Below are 22,077 nucleotides of genomic sequence, written 5' to 3'. Positions count from 1 at the left end.
GGATGATGTTTGCTGTGGGCTTGTCATATATGGCTTTTATTATGTTTAGGAAAGTTCCCTCTATGCCTACTTTCTGGAGGGTTTTTATCATAAATGGGTGTTGAATTTTGTCGAAAGCTTTCTCTGCATCTATTGAGATGATCATATGGTTTTTCTCCTTCAATTTGTTAATATAGTTTATCACATTGATAGATTTGCGTATATTGAAGAATCCTTGCATTCCTGGAATAAACCCCACTTGATCATGGTGTATGACCCTTTTAATGTGCTGTTGGATTCTGTTTGCTAGTATTTTGTTGAGGATTTTTGCATCTATGTTCATCAGTGATATTGGCCTGTAGTTTTCTTTCTTTGTGACATCCTTGTCTGGCTTTGGTATCAAGGTGATGGTGGCTTCGTAGAAGGAATTTGGGAGTGTTCCTCCCTCTGCTATATTTTGGAAGAGTTTGAGAAGGATAGGTGTTAGCTCTTCTCTAAACGTTTGATAGAATTCACCTGTGAAGCCATCTGGTCCTGGGCTTTTGTTTGTTGGAAGGTTTTTAATCACAGTTTCAATTTCAGTGCTTGTGATTGGTCTGTTCATATTTTCTATTTCTTCCTGATTCAGTCTTGGCAGGTTGTGCATTTCTAAGAATTTGTCCATTTCTTCCAGATTGTCCATTTTATTGGCATAGAGTTGCTTGTAGTAATCTCTCATGATTTTTTTTATTTCTGCAGTGTCAGTTGTTACTTCTCCTTTTTCATTTCTAATTCTATTGATTTGAGTCTTCTCCCTTTTTTTCTTGATGAGTCTGGCTAGTGGTTTATCTATTTTGTTTATCTTCTCAAAGAACCAGCTTTTAGTTTTATTGATCTTTGCTATTGTTTCCTTCATTTCTTTTTCATTTATTTCTGATCTGATTTTTATGATTTCTTTCCTTCTGCTAGCTTTGGGGTTTTTTTGTTCTTCTTTCTCTAATTGCTTGAGGTGCAAGGTTAGGTTGTTTATTCGAGATGTTTCCTGCTTCTTAAGGTGGGCTTGTATTGCTATAAACTTCCCCCTTAGAACTGCTTTTGCTGCATCCCATAGGTTTTGGGTCGTTGTGTCTCCATTGTCATTTGTTTCTAGGTATTTTTTTATTTCCTCTTTGATTTCTTCAGTGATCACTTCATTATTAAGTAGTGTATTGTTTAGCCTCCATGTGTTTGTATTTTTTACAGATCTTTTCCTGTAATTGATATCTAGTCTCATGGCGTTGTGGTCGGAAAAGATACTTGATACAATTTCAGTTTTCTTAAATTTACCAAGGCTTGATTTGTGACCCAAGATATGATCTATCCTGGAGAATGTTCCATGAGCACTTGAGAAAAATGTGTATTCTGTTGTTTTTGGATGGAGTGTCCTATAAATATCAATTAAGTCCATCTTGTTTAATGTATCATTTAAAGCTTGTGTTTCCTTATTTATTTTCATTTTGGATGATCTGTCCATGGGTGAAAGTGGGGTGTTAAAGTCCCCTACTATGAATGTGTTACTGTTGATCTCCCCTTTTATGGTTGTTAGTATTTGCCTTATGTATTGAGGTGCTCCTATGTTGGGTGCATAAATATTTACAATTGTTATATCTTCTTCTTGGATCGATCCCTTGATCATTATGTAGTGTCCTTCTTTGTCCCTTTTAATAGTCCTTATTTTAAAGTCTATTTTGTCTGATATGAGAATTGCTACTCCAGCTTTCTTTTGGTTTCCATTTGCATGGAATATCTTTTTCCATCCCCTTACTTTCAGTCTGTATGTGTCTCTAGTTCTGAAGTGGGTCTCTTGTAGACAGCATATATAAGGGTCTTGTTTTTGTATCCATTCAGCCAATCTGTGTCTTTTGGTGGGAGCATTTAGTCCATTTACATTTAAGGTAATTATTGATATGTATGTTCCTATTTCCATTTTATATATTGTTTTGGGTTCGCTACTATAGGTCATTTCCTTCTCTTGTGTTTCGTGTCTAGAGAAGTTCCTTTAGCATTTGTTGTAAGGCTGGTTTGGTGGTGCTGAACTCTCTCAGCTTTTGCTTGTCTGTAAAGGTTTTAATTTCTCCATCAAATGTGAATGAGATCCTTGCTGGGTAGAGTAGTCTTGGTTTCAGGCTATTCTCCTTCATCACTTTCAGTATGTCCTGCCACTCCCTTCTGGCTTGTAGGGTTTCTGCTGAGAGGTCCGCTGTTAACCTTATGGGGATTCCCTTGTGTGTTATTTGTTGTTTTTCCCTTGCTGCTTTTAATATGCTTTCTTTGTATTTAATTTTTGACAGTTTGATTAATATGTGTCTTGGCGTGTTTCTCCTTGTATTTATCCTGTATGGGACCCTCTGTGCTTCCTGGACTTGATTAACTATTTCCTTTCCCATATTAGGGAAGTTTTCAACTATAATCTCTTCAAATATTTTCTCAGTCCCTTTCTTTCTTTCTTCTTCTTCTGGAACCCCTATAATTCGAATGTTGGTGCGTTTCATGTTGTCCCAGAGGTCTCTGAGACTGTCCTCAGTTCTTTTCATTCTTTTTTCTTTATTCTGCTCTGCAGTAGTTATTTCCACTACTTTATCTTCCAGGTCACTTATCCGTTCTTCTGCCTCAGTTATTCTGCTATTGATCCTATCTAGAGTGATTTTAATTTCATTTATTGCATTGTTCATCGTTGCTTGTTTCATCTTTAGTTCTTGTAGGTCCTTGTTAACTGTTTCTTGCATTTTGTCCATTCTACTTCCAAGATTTCGGATCATCCTTACTATCATTATTCTGAATTCTTTTTCAGGTAGATTGCCTATTTCCTCTTCATTTGTTAGGTCTGGTGGGTTTTTATCTTGCTCCTTCATCTGCTGTGTGTTTTTCTGTCTTCTCATTTTGCTTATCTTACTGTGTTTGGGGTCTCCTTTTTGCAGGCTGCAGGTTCGTAGTTCCCGTTGTTTTTGATGTCTGTCTCCAGTGGCTAAGGTTGTTTCAGTGGGTTGTGTAGGCTTCCTGGTGGAGGGGACTAGTGCCTGTGTTGTGCTGGATGAGGCTGGATCTTGTCTCTCTAGTGGGCAGGTTCACGTCTGGTGGTGTGTTTTGGGGTGTCTGTGGCCTTATTATGATTTTAGGCAGCCTCTCTGCTAATGGGTGGGGTTGTGTTCCTGTTTTGCTAGTTGTTTGGCATAGGTTGTCCAGCACTGTGGCTTGCTGGTCGTTGAGTGAAGCTGGGTGCTGGTGTTAAGATGGAGGTCTCTGGGAGATTTCCGCTGTTTAATATTATGTGGAGCTGGGAGGTCTCTTGTTGACCAGTGACCTGAAGTTGGCTCTCCTACCTCAGAGGCAGAGCCCTGACTCCTGGCTGGAGCACCAAGAGCCTTTCATCCACACGGCTCAGAATAAAAGGGAGAAAAAGTAGAGAGAATTAGTAGAAGTATGAGGAAAGAAAGAAGGAAAGGAGGAAAGGAAGGAAGGAAGAAAGAAGCAAAGAAGGAAAGAAAGGAGGGAGGGAGGGAGGGAGGGAGGAAGGAAGGAAGGAGGGAAAGAAGGAAAAAAAGACAGAAAGAAAGATGATACAGTAAAAATAAAATAAAGTATAATATAGTTATTGAATTAAAAAATATTTAGAAAAAAAAAAAGGGACGGATAGAACCTTAGGACAAATGTTGGAAGCAAAGCTATACAGAGAAAATCTTACACAGAAGCATACACATACACCTTCACAAAAAGAGGTAAAGGGGGAAAAATCATAAATCCTGCTCCCTGAGACCACCTCCTCAATTTGGGGTGATTCGTTGTCTAAAGGAGGGAGGGAAGGAAGGAAAGAAAGAAAGAACGAAGGTAAAGTATAATAAAGTTATTACAATTAAACTTAATTATTAAGAAAAAGAATTTTTAAAAAAAAGTCATGGACGGATAGAGCCCTAGGACAAATGGTGGAAGCTAGAGTATACAGACAGGATCTCACACAGGAGCATACACGTACACATTCACAAAAAGAGGAAAAGGGAAAAAAATCATAGATCTCGCTCCTAAATTCCACCTCTTCAATTTGGGATCATTCCTTGTCTATTCAGGTATTCCACAGATGCAGGGTATATCAAGTTGATTGTGGAGCTTTAATCCGCTGCTTCTGTGGCTGCTGGGAGAGATTTCCCTTTCTCTTCTTTGTTTTCACAGCTCACAGGAGCTCAGCTTTGGATTTGGCCCTGCCTCTGCGTGTAGGTCGCTGGAGGGCGTCTGTTTTTTCGCTCAGCCAGGACGGGGTTAAAGGAGCCGCTGATTCGGGGCCTCCGGCTCACTCAGGCCGGGGGTTGGGGGATGGGGGTAGGAGGGGCACTACGTGCGGGGCGGGCCTGCAGCTGCAGAGGCAGCGTGACGTTGCGGCAGAGGCCGGCGTGACGTTGCACCAGCCTGAGACCCGCCGTGCGTACTCCCGGGGAAGTTGTCCCTGGATCCCGGGAACCTGGCAGTGGCGGGCTACACAGGCTCCGCGGAAGAGGGGTGTGGAGAGTGACCTGTGCTCGCACACAGGCCCCTTGGTGGCGGCAGCAGCAGCCTTAGCGTCTCCCGCCCGTCTCTGGGGTCCGCGGTTTTAGCCGCGGCTCGCGCCCGTCTCTGGGGTTTGCGCTTTCAGCCGCGGCTTGCGCCCGTCTCGGGGGCTCGCGCCCTCAGCCGCGGCTCGCGCCCGTCTCTGGGGTTTGCGCTTTCAGCCGCGGCTCGCGCCCGTCTCGGGGGCTCGCGCCCTCAGCCGCGGCTCGCGCCCGTCTCTGGAGTTCCTTTAAGCAGCGCTCTTAAACCCCTCTCCTCGCGCACCAGGAGACAAAGAGGGAAGAAAAAGTCTCTTGCCTCTTCGGCCGGTGCAGGCTTTTCCCCGAACTCCCTCCCGGCTAGTCGTGGTGCACTAACCCCTTCAGGCTATGTTCAAGCCGCCAACCCCAGTCCTCTCCCTGAGCTCCGTCCAAAACCAAAACCGGAGCCTCAGCTCGCAGCCCCGCCCGCCCCGGTGGGTGAGCAGCAAGCCTCTCGGGTTGGTGAGTGCTGGTCGGCACCGATCGTCTGTGCAGGAATCTCCCCGCTTTGCCCTCCGCACCCGTCGCTGTGCACTATTCCGCGGTCCCGAAACTCCCCCCTCTGCCTCCCGCAGTCTCCGCCCGCGGAGGGGCTTCCTAGTGTGTGGAAACTTTTCCTCCTTCACAGCTCCCTCCCACTGGTGCAGGTGCCGTCCTTATTCTTTTGTCTCTGTTTTTTCTTTTGCCCTACCCAGTTACGTGGGGAGTTTCTTGCCTTTTGGGAGGTCTGAGGTCTTCTGCCAGCCTTCAGTAGGAGTTCTGTAGGAGTTGTTCCACGTGTGGATGTATTTCTGGTGTATCCGTGGGGAGGAAGGCGATCTCCGCGTCTTACTCTTCCGCCATCTTCAAGGTCCCCCCCGAGCACATTTTCATGTGCTTCTTGGCCATCTGTATGTCTTCTTTGGAGAAATCTCTATTTAGGTCTTCTGGACATTTTTGGATTCGTTTATTTCTTTAATATTGAGCTGCATGAGCTGTTTATATATTTGGGAGATTAATCATTTGTCTGTTGATTCATTAGCAAATATTTTCTCCCATTCTGAGGGTTGCCTTTTCATCTTGTTTATGGTTTCCGTTGCTGTGCAAAAGTTTTTTTTTTTAGTTTCATTAGGTCCCATTTGTTTATTTTTGTTTTTATTTCTATTACTTTATGAGGTGAATAAAAAAAGATCTTTCTGTGATTTATGTCAAAGAGTGTTCTTCCTATATTTCCTCTAAACGTTTCATAGTGTCCGCTCTTGCAATTAGGTTTCTAATCCATTTAGAGTTTATTTTTGTGCATGGTGTTAGGGAGTGTTCTAATTTCATTCTTTTACAAGGAGCTGTCCAGTTTTCTCAGCACCACTTGTTGAAGAGACTGTCTTTTCTCCATTGTACATTCTTGCCTCCCTTGTCATAGATTAGTTGACTATAGGTGCATGGGTTTACCTCTGGGCTTTCTATCTTGTTCCATTGTTCTATGTTTCTGTTTTTGTTCCAGTACCATATTGTCTTCATTACTGTAGCTTTGTAGTATAGTCTGAAGTCAGGGAGCCTGATTCCTCCTGCTCCATTTTTTTCCCTCAAGACTGCTTTGGCTATTCGTGGTCTTTTGTTTCTCCATACAAATTTGAATATTCTTTGTTCTAGTTCCATAAAAAATGACACTGGTAATTTGATAGGGATTGCATTGAATCTGTAGACTGCTTTGGGTAGTATAGTCATTTTCACAATATTGATTCTTCCAATACAAGAACATGGTATATCTCTCCATCTCTTGGTATCACCTTTAATTTTTTTCACCAGTGTCTTATAGTTTTCTGCATACAGGTCCTTTGTCTCCCTAGGAAGGTTTATTGCTAGGTATTTTATTCTTTTTGTTGCAAAGGTAAATGGGAGAGTTTCCTTAATTTCTCTTTAAGATTTTTCATCATTAGTGTATAAGAATGCATGAGATTTCTGTGCATTAATTTTGTATCCTGTAACTTTACGAAATTCATTGATTAGCTCTAGTAGTTTTCTGGTGGCATCTTTAGGATTCTCTATGTATAGTATCATGTTATCTGCAAACAGTGACAGTTTTCCTTCTTCTTTTCCATTTTGTGTTCGTTTTTGGGTTTTTTTTTTTCTTCTCTGATTGCCATGGCTAGGACTTCCAAAGCTATGTTGAATAATAGCAGTGAGAGTGAACATCCTTGTCTTGTTCCTGATCTTACAGGAAATGCTGTCAGTTTTTCACCATTGAGAATGGTGTTTGCTGTGGGTTTGTCATATATGGCCTTTATTATGTTGAGGTAGGTTCCCTGTATGCCTACTTTCTGTAGGGTTTTTTTCATTAATGGGTGTTGAATTTTGTCAAAAGCTTTTTCTGCATCTCTTGAGATGATCATATGATTTTTATTCTTCAATTTGTTAATATGGTGTATCACTTGATTGATTTGCATATATTGAAGAATCCTTGCATCCCTGGGATAAATCCCACTTGATCATGGTGTATGATCTTTTTAATGTGCTGTTGGATTCTGTTTGCTAATATATTCTTGAGGATTTCTGCATCTATATTCATCAGTGATATTGGCCTGTAGTTTTCTTTTTTTGTAGTATCTTTGTCTGGCTTTGGTGTCAGGGTGATTGTGGTCTCATAGAATGAGTTTGGGAGTGTTCCTTCCCCTACAATTTTTTGGAAGAGTTTGAGAAGGATGAGTGTTTGCTCTTCTCTAAATGTTTGATAGAATTCACCTGTGAAGTCACCTGGTCCTGCACTTTAGTTTGTTGGAAGATTTAAAATCACAGTTTCAATTTCATTACTTGTGATTGGTCTGTTCATATTTTATGTTTCATCCTGGTTCAGTCTTGGAAGGTTATACTTTTCTAAGGATTTGTCCATTTCTTCCAGGTTGTCCATTTCATTGGCATAGAGTTGCTTGTGGTAGTCCCTGGATGCTTTGTATTTCTGTGGTGTCTCTTGTGACCTCCCCTTTTTCATTTCTAATTTTATTGCTTGGAGTCCTCTCCCTCTTTTTCTTGATGTGTCTGGCTAATGGTTTATCAATTTTGCTTATCCTCTCAAAGTACCAGCTTTTAGTTTTAATGATCTTTGTTATTGTTTTCTTTGTTTCTGTTTCATTTATTTCTGCTCTGATCTTTATGATTTCTTTCCTTCTGCTAAGTTTGGTTTTTGTTTCTTCTTCTTTCTCTAGCTCCTTTAGGTGTAAGGTTCGATTGTTTATTTGAGATTTTTCTTGTTTCTTGAGGTAGTCTTATATAGTTATAAACTTCCCTGTTAGAACTGCTTTTGCTGCATTCCATAGGTTTCGTATCATCGTGTTTCCATTGTCATTTACCTCTAAGTATTTTTTAATTTCCTCTTTGATTTCTTTAGTGATCTCTTAGTTATTTAGTAATGTAGTGTTTAGTCTCCGTGTGTTTGTGTTTTTTACGTTTTTTCTTCTGTAATTCATTTCTAATTTCATAGCATTGTGCTCAGAAAAAATATGCTTGATGTGATTTCAATTTTCTTAAATTTTCTAAGGCTTGATTTGTGACTCAAGATGTGATCTATCCTGGAGAATGTTCCATGTGTACTTGAGAAGAATGTGTAATCTGCTGTTTTTGATGCAATGTGCTAGAAATATCAATTAAATCTATCTCATCTTTTGTGTCATTTAAAGCTTCTGTTTCCATATTTATTTTCATTTTGGATGATCTGTCCATTGGTCTATGTGAGGTGTTAAAGTCCCCCACTATTATTGTGTTATTGTTGATTTCCTCTTTTACAGCTGTTAGCAGTTGCCTTATGTATTGAGGTGGTCTTATGTTCGGTGCATATATATATATATATATATATATATATATATATATATATATATAATTCTTTTATCTTCTTATTGGATTGATCCCTTGATCATTATGTAGTGTCCTTCCTTGTCTCTTGTAACATTCTTTATTTTAATGTCTATTTTATCTGATATGAGTATTGCTACTCCAGCTTTCTTTTGATTTCCATTTGCATGGAATATCTTTTTCCATCCCCTCACTTTCAGTCTGTATGTGTCCCGAGGTCTGAAGTGGGTCTCTTGTAGACAGCATATATGTGGGTCTTGTTTTTGTATCCATTCAAAAAGTCTGTGTCTTTTGGTTGTAGCATTTAATCCATTCACATTTAAGGTAATGATTGATACATATTTTTCTATGACCATTTTCCTAATAACTTTGGGTTTGTTTTTGTAGATCCTTTTCTTCTCTTATGTTTCCCACTTAGAGAAGTTCCTTTAGCATTTGTTGTAGAGTTGGTTTGGTGGTGCTGAATTCTCTTAGCTTTTGCTTGTCTGTAAAGCTTTTGATTTCTCCATTGAATCTGAATGAGATCCTTGCTGGATAGAGTAATCTTGGTTGTAGGTTCTTTCTTTCATCACTTTAAGTATATCATGCCACTCCCTTCTGGTTTGTAGAGTTTCTGCTGAGAAATCAGTTGTTAACCTTGTGGGAGTTCTCTTGTATGTTATTTGTCATTTTTCCCTTGCTGCCTTCAATATTTTTTCTTTGTCTTTAATTTTTGCCAATTTGATTACTATGTGTCTAGGCATGTTTCTCCTTGGTTTTATCCTATATGGGACTCACTGCACTTCCTGGACTTGGGTGTCTATTTCCTTTCCCAGGTTAGGGAAGTTTGTGACTATAATCTCTTCAAATGTTTTCTCTGGTCCTTTTTCCCTCTCTTCTCTTTCTGGGACCCATATAATGTGAATGTTGTTGTGGTTAATGTTGTCACAGAGGTCTCTTATGCTGTCATTTATTTTCATTCTTTTTTCTTTATTCTGTTTTGCAGCAGTGAATTCCACCATTCTGTCTTCCAGGTCACTTATCCATTCTTCTGCTTCAGTTATTCTGCTATTGATTCCTTCTACTGTAGTTTTCATTTCAGTTATTGTATTATTCATCTCTGTTTTTTTGTTCTTTAATTCTTCTAGGTCTTTTTTAAACATTTCTTGCATCTTCTCGATCTTTGCCTCCATTCTATTTTCAAGGTCTTGGATCATCTTCAGAATCATTATTCTGAATTCTTTTTCTGAGTTCTTGCTGATCTCCACTTCTTTTAGTTGTTTTTCTAGGGTTTTATCTTGTTCCTTCATCTGTTATATAGTCCTATGCCTTTTAATTTTGTCTATCTTTATGTGAATGTGGTTTTCATTCCACAGGCTTCAGGGATGTATTTCTTCTTGCTTCTGCTGTCTGCCTTTTGCTGGATGAAGCTATTTAAGAGGCTTGTTCAAGCTCCCTGATGGGAGGGAGTGGTGGTGGGTAAAGCTGGGTGTTGCTCTGTGGGCAGAGATCAATAAAACTTTAATCTGCTTGTCTGCTGATGTGTGGGGCTGAGTTCACTCCCTGTTGGTTTTTTGGCTTGAGGCGACCCAGCACTGGAAGCTACAGGCTCTTTGGTGGCACTAATGGAGGACTCTGGTAGCCCTCATGTCAAGGAGTACTTCTCAGAACTTCTGCTGCCAGTGTCCTTGTCCCCATGGTGAGCCACAGTCACCCCACGCCTCTGCAGGAAATCCTTCCAACACTAGCAGGTAGGTCTGGTTCAGTCTCCTATGGGGTCACTGCTCCTTCCTCCTGGGTCCTTACAAGCACATTACTTTGTGTGTGCCCTCCAAGAGTGGAGTCCGTTTCCCCCAGTCCTGTCAAAGTCCTGCAATGAAATCCCACTAGTGTTCAAAGTCTGATTCTCTGGGAATTCCGCCTCCTGTTGTCAGACCCCCAGGTTGGGAAACCTGAGTTATGGTTCAGAACCTTCACTCTAGTGGGTGGATTTCTGTGGTATAATTGTTCTCCAGTTTGTGAGTCACCCACCCAGCAGTTATGGGCTTTGATATTATTGTGATTGTGCTCCTCCTACTGTCTCATTGTGGCTTCTCCTATGTCTTTGGATGTGGGATATCTTTTTTGGTGAGTTCCCATGTATTCCTCTCAATGATTGTTCACCAGTTAGTTGTGATTCTGGTGCTCTCACAAGGAGTGCTGTTTATTTCTATTTTATAACTTATGAAACTATTACCATATTGAGTTTTTTTTTCTGACAAACTCTATAATAGAAATAACATGAATTTATAGACCTTCAATCAACCAAGGTACAATAAAAGTAAGATATGTCTGTATTGTATAACTTAACAAGCTTAAGCTAGCTTTAATACCAGGTAGTAATTTAATATTAAATATTTCCTAGATCACATGAACCTGAAATTCATTCTGGCCAGTTTCTTTTATATTTAGAAATATTTAGTTTGTAAGTGCTTAGTTTTAAGTCAATTAAATTGAGTTCTTTTATAAACTTAATTTTGATAATATTTTCCAGAGGTAGAGGCATCTCAATATAATGTACACACAGATGTATAAACAGACAAAACTAGAGATCTCAAAGCTTCACTTTAAGAACTTAGTTATTAATCAGGTATTACAATATAAACTTACTAGTTTATAAGTAACAGTTTGTATAAGTTAAATTTGTTTGCTCAAGGGACTGAGGCTTTGCTATTTGTGGAAAAGACTTTTAAGATTTGTATTTGTCCTTAATAAACCCTTAAGGAGGCTCTGAATCAGACTTTGGGTGAGGGAGCCTTTCCAGTGGTTTGAGTTTAAAAAGGACTTTTTCTCCTTTTTTTGACCTTGGTTTCAGATTTTACCTAATTGAACTAATTATGCTCAGTCGTAGGTCACTGTGAGCTGTATACACATTTCTGATTTGTAGACATTTTTTTTTCCACTGCAAAGCTTTTTATTATTTTTTTCATCTGTTTTGTTATGTACATTTGTTTGTCTTATTTTTAGATTCTACATATAGGTGATAACATACAGTATTAGTCTTTCCCTCTCTAACTTATTTCACAAAGCATAATACTCTCTAGGTCCAACCACATTGTTGCAAATAGCAGAATTTCATTCTTTTTTATGGCTGAGTACTATTCCACTGTATATATATGCCACATCTTTATCCATTCATCTGTTGATGGACAATTGGGTTACTTCCATGTCTTGGCTGTTGTAAATAAAGCTGCTATGAAGATTGGGGTGCATGTGTCTTTTCGAGTCACTGTTTTTGTTTTTGGAATTTTTGAGCTATATACCCAAGAGCAGAATTGCTGGATGATATGGTAGTTCTGTTTTTAGTCTTTGGAAGAACATCCATAGTGGAGGTTTTCCATTGTGGCTGCACCAGTTTACATTCCTACCAACAGTGTACAGGTGTTCACTATTTGTAGACATTTACAAGACAAAGACAGTTGCCTTTAATTCTCCAAAGGACCAGTGTGCTACCTAAATGATATTAAAGGATTGATTTGCCCAACTACTCTTTCTTTAATTTGCCTTTCATGTCAGTGAAAGATTTTCAACTAAATAAAAAATTAAGAGTTCCATGTTCTAGAATTTTAGGGTTTAATTTCTCATACCTTCAAAGGTTTGCATAGGCCTTCAACATAGTCCCTCTTTCTGAGTGCACAGGTTAGACCCAGAGCAAAATCTCTATTCTTATTTTTATTAACTGAAAATTAGCTCTCAGTTTTACTTTATATTGTATGGGCTCAGGTAACCCTATGGATTTCCTTTAGTATGTTTAATTAATATTTCCTGAGGGGCAGATTCATATGACCTGTTTTATAATGCCAAGCAGGGGAAGCATTCCCCAGCGAAAGATCTATCCCACAATATAATTAGTCAAAAGAGATATAACTACTTTATATAAAGCCTATTTAAATATACCAGTTTTTGCAAACTTTTATCTCAATTCCATCAACTTTTATGTCTTTAACTATAGTTTCCACTAGAATCCAGTCAACAAGTTTTGGTCTTACAAGGAGTCCCAGAAGGTTTTCCTTACTTTTTATTCCCAGACTGTTTAATCTATTTTGTATAAAATGCTCTGGGGTCCCCAGTGAAGGTTTGAGCCAAAGGAATCAGGCTTATTTGTCAATCTTTTAACTTGATTAATTGGCCTAACTATTGCCCCAAATAATTGTTGGTCAGGTATTTCAGTGTAATTTTCTTCCAGCCTTTTAAATATATATATACACATATATAATATTTTAAATACATATATATAATATTTTAAATATATATATACAATATTTTAAGTATATACAAATATTTATAATTTTTAAAATATATATAAATATACATAATGTTTTAAATATATATATATATTTTAAACGAGGATAAATAGAGTGGACTTGTTTGGGCCCTTTAATTTTGTAGACCAATAGGGGGTCCCTTTGGTCCATCCAAGCCTAGGTAGTGTTCTACCAAACCTTTGTTTTAATCCCATTAACATTCATTTTATTTATTCCACTTTAAAATAACCATCTAAAGATTTCTTTATCCATTTGGAATGAGTCCCTTTAAAATTTCTACCTTTTTGTGAAATCTCTAGACTTTCTCTTCAGTTTTTTTCTTACTTCCCTGTTAATCAACTTAATTAACATTAATATGCTAATGTTTTATTATCATCTGTAAGACCCATTGACGGGAAGCAGAGACTATAAATAAGGTTACCCAAACTGATTTTTTAGTTTGTTTTAAATTAAAGGAGTTCTTAGGTTAACCATTATATCATTTTATATATTTTCCACATTTTAATTTATTTTTTAATAGGTACCAATAAAATAGCTGTTTATCATGAGAACTCTCTAAAAATTTACAAATTTCTCCAATTTACAGGATCCATCATCTGGCCATTAATGAGATATATCTTAATAGTGATTCAAACAAATAAGATGCAAGAGGCATTCTCCAGAAGAGAGTGCAAAGGATGTCATCCAAACAAGATCAGAAAGTTTGCTCCCAAAAATAGTCTAAGAATGTAAAGGCCTTCATTGTACAGGCTGATACAATGAAGGTTAAGATGGCAAAAAGCCCCTGAGAGTTGGCACAGTCATACAAAAGACTGCTCAGAATCCCTCTATTCAACTGTCTGCCAAATGGACACCATATGTGTATATTTTGGATGGCAGAGATCAAGTTCTCAAAACACATACACACATATGCAATGCCTAAGAAGATCAGGTAGAACATTTACATCTCACAAACATGAGGAGAGAAATGCAAGTTCCTCTAGGAAGGCTTCTGTGTCTTTAAGGCCAAAATTCTGAAAAGGTGTTTTATCAAATTAGTTTTCTCCAACTTAACTGTGTACACAATGAAAGAGCACAATCGTAGTTATTTTCAAAGTGAGATTGCCTTTAATTCCCAATTAAGTAAGTACTTGTAAGTGTAAATTTTTTATATACATAAACCTGGCTGAGGTATTAGTTGGAGGCTGGCAATCTGTCATTCCTTTTTCTTTTGTTTTGAAAGATTGTTTCCCCATTCCAAGGTTGATTTGTTGAGATAAAATCACTAGTGAAGATTGTGTGGTAGGCCAATGTGCTGTTTGTGAGCTCAACTCCTCTAGGTTTCATCTTAGAGTTGTTTCAGCCTTGTTACATATTTCTTTCTCCCCTCAGTAGCCTAAAACCAGCATGGGTGCTCATATCAGAGTGGCCAGCTCTTATGTGTGTTCCTGACAGAGCATATTTTTAACTAAAGTATGTCAATTTCCCTATAGGGATGGCAGCACAGAATGAGGACTTGCTTCCACCACTCCTACAAGTTTCTCAGTTGTCTGAGAAAGACTTTACCAGCCAGGAGTAGATGTCCCTTCTTTGAATCTGAAAGCTCTTATAAGATGTCTTCACTTTTATTTCGACAAAGTCTATCAAAGTAGCCAATTCAAGGAAAAATTACAGGCCAGTCTTCCACCTAATAACCCAGTCCAAACGTACTCAGTGTCTTTCAACTGAGCAAAGTCTTCCCAGTCTTTCAACTGAGGATAACCTGCTCAGTGCCCAAACTGAGCAAAAACCTCCCCAGTGTCTTTCAACTGAGCATAACACACTCAGTGTCTAAACTGAGCAAAATCTTACAATGTCTTTCAACTGAGGATAACCTACATCCCTCTTTTTGAAACTAAGTTTCAAGGATAATCTACTCCTCCAGAGAGAAGTTTAACACCACCAAATAAAACTTAGGATCATCAGCCAATAATGAGAGATCTGAGAACCAGGAGAGACTTACACAAATTCATCTGGACTCACTGAGGAGCGGGATGGGCACAAGAGGTCTCTGCTAGTATCAGGCTCCAGATCTTCATAAACTTCAGGCAAAGAAGAGAAGTCTGTTCTGGACCCTCCACTGGTCATCAAAACTGTCAACTGAAAAAAAAAAAAAAAAGACACAAGCTAAATGTTAAGAATTATGTTTTATTTGGTGGACATACTGAGGACTTAAGCCCAGAAAACAGCCTATCAGATAGCTCTGAGGGGCTGTTCCAAGAGGTAAATGAGGAACAAGGATATAAAGAAGTTTTTTTTCAAAAGCAAACAAACCAGTAGTTGTAACATCAAAAGATTACTGTTAAAGAAAAACTGATAAGGACAGAGTAAAGGGACAAAGTAGGTGATTAAGTAGTCAATCCCACTAGGGGATTGTAAGTAGAAAAAAAAATATGGGGGACCTCTGTAAGTTAATGATTACTCAAGAAAGCAGGTTTGTTTAACCACAAAACCAAGCAGGCTTGCTTAGCAACAGAACCCTGAGACATGCCCCAAAACAATAAAACAATGATGGCATGAGACCCACATCCTGTCCAGAGAGCTCAGTAAGTTAATGACCCCTAGGACATGCTCTTTGCACACATAAAAATCAATAAAATATGGAAACATGACATTTCAAAATGAAAGACCCTCATTGTACTGAGACCTTAAATAATTTTTCCATAGTGCCATGACAGTCCCAGCTTGACCATGTAGGGACAAGAAAACTCTCTTGCCCAACATGAAGGAGGAACTGATGATGGAAATGTGAAATCTACTCAAGAATAAGGAAGAAGGTGATTTTTTCCCCCTCCCCACTTTTCCTTTGATTATAAAACTTCAGCCCATTAAATTCTCAGGGTGTGGCACTCTCTCACCCACCAACTTGTGAGACTCACAAGCGTCTTATTCTAACAAATCACTTCTTACCTATCACTTTGCCACTTGTTGAATTCTTTCTGTGCTGAGACATAAAGAACCAGAGCTCCTTGGAGCCCTTCAAAATGCCACCGAACGGTTTCAAAACCGGACACCTCACGTTAATGAATTTAGCACTTTTCTATGTATGGAAAGATGCAAGAGTCTGGACTCAATGAAATCATTCCTTTGATATGCACCTTAACTATCTAGGGGCAGTAAATTATTTTCTCTATCCTGAATGCCCTCAGCGTCTACCATCAGCCAGGGTGGGAAGGGGTGGCTGCAGTGGCTGATGGCTTGATGGCTGCAATATCGTTTGTTTATTGATAATGGCAAGCAACATTCTTTTTACAATAGTATGATAAAAAATATTTTATCCAAAAAAGAGGATTCTTTTGAGAGTAAAAGTGGGAAGGATAAATTGGGGCTATCCTAATCAGAATATATGATCATCTACTTATTAGCCAATAATGATTTTTTAAGAATTAAAACCATACTGTTTGAAATATTCTTCAAAAAAGTTTGGTTTTACTCTCATAATATTTAATGTATTTTTAACTGAACAACCAATATCATGACAAGAATGAAATAATACTAACATAAGATATATAATATAGGGAAGAATTTCCTAAAGTATGTGTCTGAAAAATTTGGCTATACATTTTATTAAAAGGCATCACACATAAAACACATAACATAACATTTATTAGTCAAAAACATTTGAGAGCTGCTACCTTAAAACATGTATATCAGTTTTCAAGAAAGGTGAAAAAATATTTTAATCACACCAACATCAGATCATATTTAATATCATCTTTGAGTAAAATAGATGCTTTCAAGTTTCTCCTTCCCTATCATTATTTTTCAGCAATTAATACATTTATTCAAAATAATTTGAATATCATGGAAAAATTACAGATACTATCTCCCCAACAGAAGTCATCTGCCAGCCATGTAATATTTGTGGGATTTTTAATGGTTTGAATTTTTCTGGGTGTATCTTCTAACATCTGACAAGCAACATTTAACCTAAGGTATATTTGAATCTATATAATGACTGAGGTCTATTGAGTAAGCGAATATATAGATTAAAATCTAAGCATTTTCTTAATTGATTCCAAACATCATAGCCTCTGATCTTAAAGAGCATTAATAAATGGTTCAGAACCGTTAACAGGCACACTTTCTAATGAAATTGTCTTCTGTTTTTTTTTCTTGAAAGTCATAGAGGTTTTCTCTAATCAGATTTTTTACTTCAGTTTTGCTTTATTTCTTTCCCAAAATGATTTCCTTTATAACATTGACCCACTCATTGACCCACTCATCTTGATTTGTAATTTTACTGCTTTATTTATTTGTTTCTTCCATTATGCTTTAAGTTTCATGAGGGCAAGGAACAGGTATGTTTTATTTTACTATAGAATCCTCATGGTCTAATATACCTCCAGGCACAAAATGGTCGGCAAAAAGGATTTAAATTGATTAAATAATTGATTAGAATAACACTGAAAATTAATTGTAAATTTTATCCTAATCTAGTCAAAGGCATCTAAGAATACTACTGAGAAATTTTTATGGAAATGAGAGTATAAGAATTTGGTTATAAATTTAGCCCTTGTGGGTTTAGGGCTGAAGACTTTACTGAGACCTACCTGAAGTAGGAAAACTAACACCCCTTAATAAAATGCTGCACTCAAATTTCTATCTATCTATCAATCTATCTATCTATTTATTTTTAATTGAAGTATATTTGATTTGCAATGTTGTGTTACTTTCTGGTGTACAGCAAAGTGATTCAGTTTTATATATATATATATATGTATATATATATATATATATACATGCATATATATTATTTCTCATAGTTTTTCATTATGGTTAATTATAGGATACTGAATATAATTCCCTATGCCATTAATTTATTTTAAACAGAAAAATTAATTCATTATCCCTGAGGAGCAGCAAAATTGTTTGCCATCTCACTAGGGCTCTTTAGGTGGGAAAAATGTACCCTCCAATTAATCAAAACCCCAGGCCCTCACCATCTATAGATATGGGTCCAAATTTATGTCAGCTTGGTGCAGAAATTGCAAGCCAAGAACCTGACATGAAAACAATTCCAGGATTACTGACACTCAAGGTCCTCTATGAATGCAAATATAGAGCTGCTCTGTGGGGTCACTTTCCAAAGGGTTGGTGCCCTGACTGTGGAGGACTTGGTAGCCTCTTAGAAAATCTTTGTTGAGAAGAGAAGCTAAGAGTGTAAGAATGAAAGCAGAATATGTAGGGGGCATTTGAAGTAATCTAAGAGAAACATCACAGTAGTGGCTACAACAAGTTAGTCAATGGTCATGGTGGTGAGAAATAGTGAAATTTAGTACATATTATAAAGTTCGATCAGACAGGATTTGCTGATAGATAAGATATGGCATATGAGAGAAAGAGAGGAGTTGGTGATTTTTAAAAAGTTACTTAGAAATGACCAAAATTAATTGGACATAATGACAAACACCAACTATTTAAAACAAAAGTTGAGAGAACTACTAAGAGAAATTAAAAAGCAATAGTGAGCAATTTTAACACATCCCTCTTAGGAATTGATAGAATTAGCAGGACCAAGTTATTAAAGCTAATAAAATATGAAATTACAATTAAAAAGCCTGACAATAAGCATATATTGAATTCCACATTCAACAAATATACAAAGCATTTTTCTTCAAGCACTCATGGAGCATGAATGAAATAGACTTATACCATAAGGTAAGTCTCAGTAGACTACATTTTCTGACCACAGTGCAATTAATTTTGAAATCAGTCACAAAGAGATGGGTAAAATGATAGTGTACTCATATATTTGTTTTGTTTTCCTGATCCTTAGAATAAATAATAAATACTAATTTAGTCATTTAGATATAATGCTTCACTATGGATTTTAGGCAACATATTTTTGATGTCACTGTTATTATTATCCCTCTAAGAGAAAGAGACCTCAAATAAAAGATTGGTACTAGTGCCAATTCCATTGATCAATATGTTTTTAAACTTAATAATATTCTCCAAGTTAAACAAACTCATATATATTTATGAGTTTATTTAAAAGTTCCAGATATATGTAACCAGTCTGCTACTGATGTTTAAACTCTGTTGTCCTAATTAATAAATAAATTCCAGATTTCTAGTCATTACAATGTTCCTTTTGCCTCAGAAATCTTTGTGTATTTCCTAACATAATATAGCACTGAACCATTTGCTGCTCTCAGAAATTCTAAACAGAAGGAAATGTTTATATCCAAGACTTGGGAAAGAAGAGACCTTTTGACATTACTTTGAAAGAGTGTGAGATTGCTTTTTTAGACCATATTTTGATGGCTGGGACTCATTCTTCAAAGTTCCACAAAGTGGCATACAGGACACGAGAGTCTTAGGTGTGAAGTTAGGACCTGTGGTGGCCTTATGCCTAGTAAACCTTCTGACTTCTGACTCCTACAGTTATCACAGCTGACCTCTGTTATTCTCGTTGCCCCTTTTGCCTCATTAAAAAAAAAAATTCTAGATAACTTATTTATATCTTCACTATAACTAAAGAATTATTCCTTGTTTCCACTTTACTCAATTTTTGTCTGGAATGTTCCACTAGAGACCAATTAAGAATAACCTGTTTAACAGCAAAGCATTCTTCCTGGAACAAGAAAAATCTCACAGGTGATAACCTCTTAATCCAGAAACAAAAGAGGAGTGGTATTTGAAAACTCATCTTTTTAGAAACATGAAACTGATCTTGAAGTTTCAAAAGATTTCTAATCACAATTATTTAGTAGGTTTAGAGAATATTGTGGAAAATCATACTAAATTTACAGCAGTTTTTAACAGCATTACAATATAAATTATCTGAGCTGAGTAACTTCTAAACTATTAAAGCTGTTTAAAGCATTCTTTGGAAATTATACTTTTACCAAAACTAAATAACTGAGATATTTCTATTTTAGAAATTTATTACATGAAATCACAACAACTCGAGTTCAAATTTTAACTATCATAGAAATGGCACAGATTTGATACAGAAGGCCTCAAGGATAACACATTTCTGTTATTGTTTTGTCTCATTTATATGTTCTATTGTGACTGTATACATGCAATGGATTCAAACCCATTAATCTACCTGATTTGAATTTTAAAAATTGTCTGAATAATGATGGAAATGACAAATATAGGTGACATAAATTCTAAAATAATTGAAAAAAAGTTTAAAATGCAGCAATTCCAGTGATTCTAAAAAAGCTTTAATGTTTTAATTGGAGTTATTTCTTTATCCACTGTATCAGAGTTCAGGAAGAAAAAATTGGTACACTTAAATGCACTAATGAAAGATAATATAATGAAGGGGTAATTTCTGAAAGCACGGATAAGTCCCCTATTAAGGGGCTACTAGTGGGTGGTGAAGCACCACCCAGGTTATAGAAAAGAGGAGGGCTGTCATGATCCCTAAGCCCAAAGAGGAGTGAATATTATCTGAGACTAGAGATCACTGTAGCCATGAAAGAGGGGCTGATGTATGGACCTGCTGTCTCAGAGCACTGATTGTCAAATAGATGTTTCTGGGTCAGTACCACCATTACCTGAGAAATTATTAGAAATGCAAAGGTTTGGGCTTCACTACATATCAACTGTATTAGAAACTCTTGGGACAAGACCTGGAAATTTATATTTTAACAAACCCTCCAAGTGATTCGAATGCATATTTAAGTCTGAGAACCACTGAGAACCACAGTCACCACAGTGGGAGGAAAATAATAAATACCCTGAAATCTTTCTTTTCCAGACATCCAGTCATTGGCTAGTGACACTTATTGGCCAAACTAATTGAAAGGCATAGGTAAGGGAGCCCAGGTGATATACTTTCTATATGTCAGCTTCCCAGGGCATAGAGTAGGGTGCAGAAAGGCAGGGAATGGGAGGTGGTGGGGAGATGCAACTACAGAATAATCAGTAAACCTATCATTCAATAGAAGCTTACCTTTTAAATTATATTATTTCTATGTATCAAGATTAATGTTTTCATTAGGAGCCTAAACTAGTTAGGTTCTAGGTGGGTGAATAAGATTATCAAAAGTATGTTTAATATGCTTTTTCTCATACATATATAATATGTATTATATATAATATATATTTTTCTTATATATAAATATATATATTACATATATATAATTACAGCAAATCTCAAATGTTGAGAATATAGTATGTTATCTATACTAGAAGCTTTATTTATCATTACTACATCTGAATTAATAATTACAAAAGTACATTAAGGGTCTTCATTTTAATGATGAGGAAATTAAGACTCAGAGAGATCAAATAACTTGCCTGAAGTCCCTTAGCTAGTAACGTGACAGATGTGAGATTCAACTCTAGATCCTTTTTTATGCCAAAGCCTTTCCATGGCAAATAGTACTACTTATGCAAAAGTAGCCAAGTTATACTATGCTTAATCCGTTGATGGATTGTGCCCAGGCACTAAATTGGCTTTCTCTCATATGGAGGGTGACCTCAGTAGAGTCCCAACTTATGCATGTTGTCCTGGAATAGCTAAAATGTCCAGATTTTGATAATAAACTATATGGTCACTATCTCCTTGTGACATATACATATGATTCCTTTTAAAAATGTAATCCTGAATGCATAGAGAAAAAAACAGTTGGATATCTAGGTTGGAGGCATTCCTCATCACACTTGTCAATTCTACTAGAAAACACAAATGAGACTCCAATTTCAAAAGGCATTGATTTCCTGAAAAAAAATTATTTAGAGGGAGGAATTCTGCATATTCCAGACTTGAGGCCATATCTTGCTAAGGTTGCAGAAATTTAAGATGGCATTCACTACAAAAAAACTAATAATAAAAATACCCTCTTGTCATTGCTACTTAAGATAGAATATTTATTACCTTTCCCCTGATGCAGATAATTCTTGTGGATGGTATGCAGAATATATAATTAAAAGTCTCTAGGCTTGGAGGTGTTCCATGATTAATGCTTCAGGTAAGCATTTTGATTTCTGTACTAATAGAACCTGACTGACTCTGAAATGCTGGTATTCTTCAGGTACCTCAGGAGTAATAAAAAGTTGTTCTTGGCTTATTATGAAATTCCCTGAGTTATTAATTATAGCTGCCCAAATTAGAAAGTTTATAATTAAACATATAATTTACTGTTCTACTTTTGTATAAAGTAAATTGAGGCAATTAGATTTCTTTTGATTAAGCATATGGAGCCAGTTACAAAGTACACAGGTGTGAACAAGCAGAAAATGGGCTACAAAAACATCTATGTTTCAAGTGTGTTTTGTCACTTTGGTGTCATTTCCTGGCCAAAGTAATTATGTTAATCCATTTGAAGTGGATTTCTTCAGTTTTTCTGGTTTGCTGCTGCTTTGTTTATTCTTTTGCATTGTTAGGTGCTTAACTAGCAGCAAGTAATGATCAAGTGTAAGTACCAGCTAATAAC

This window comes from Phocoena sinus, chromosome 13, assembly GCF_008692025.1.
Source record: "Phocoena sinus isolate mPhoSin1 chromosome 13, mPhoSin1.pri, whole genome shotgun sequence".
Classification (NCBI taxonomy): domain Eukaryota; kingdom Metazoa; phylum Chordata; class Mammalia; order Artiodactyla; family Phocoenidae; genus Phocoena; species Phocoena sinus.
The sequence above is the reverse complement of the archived record's forward strand: the minus strand, read 5'-3'. Positions refer to the sequence as shown.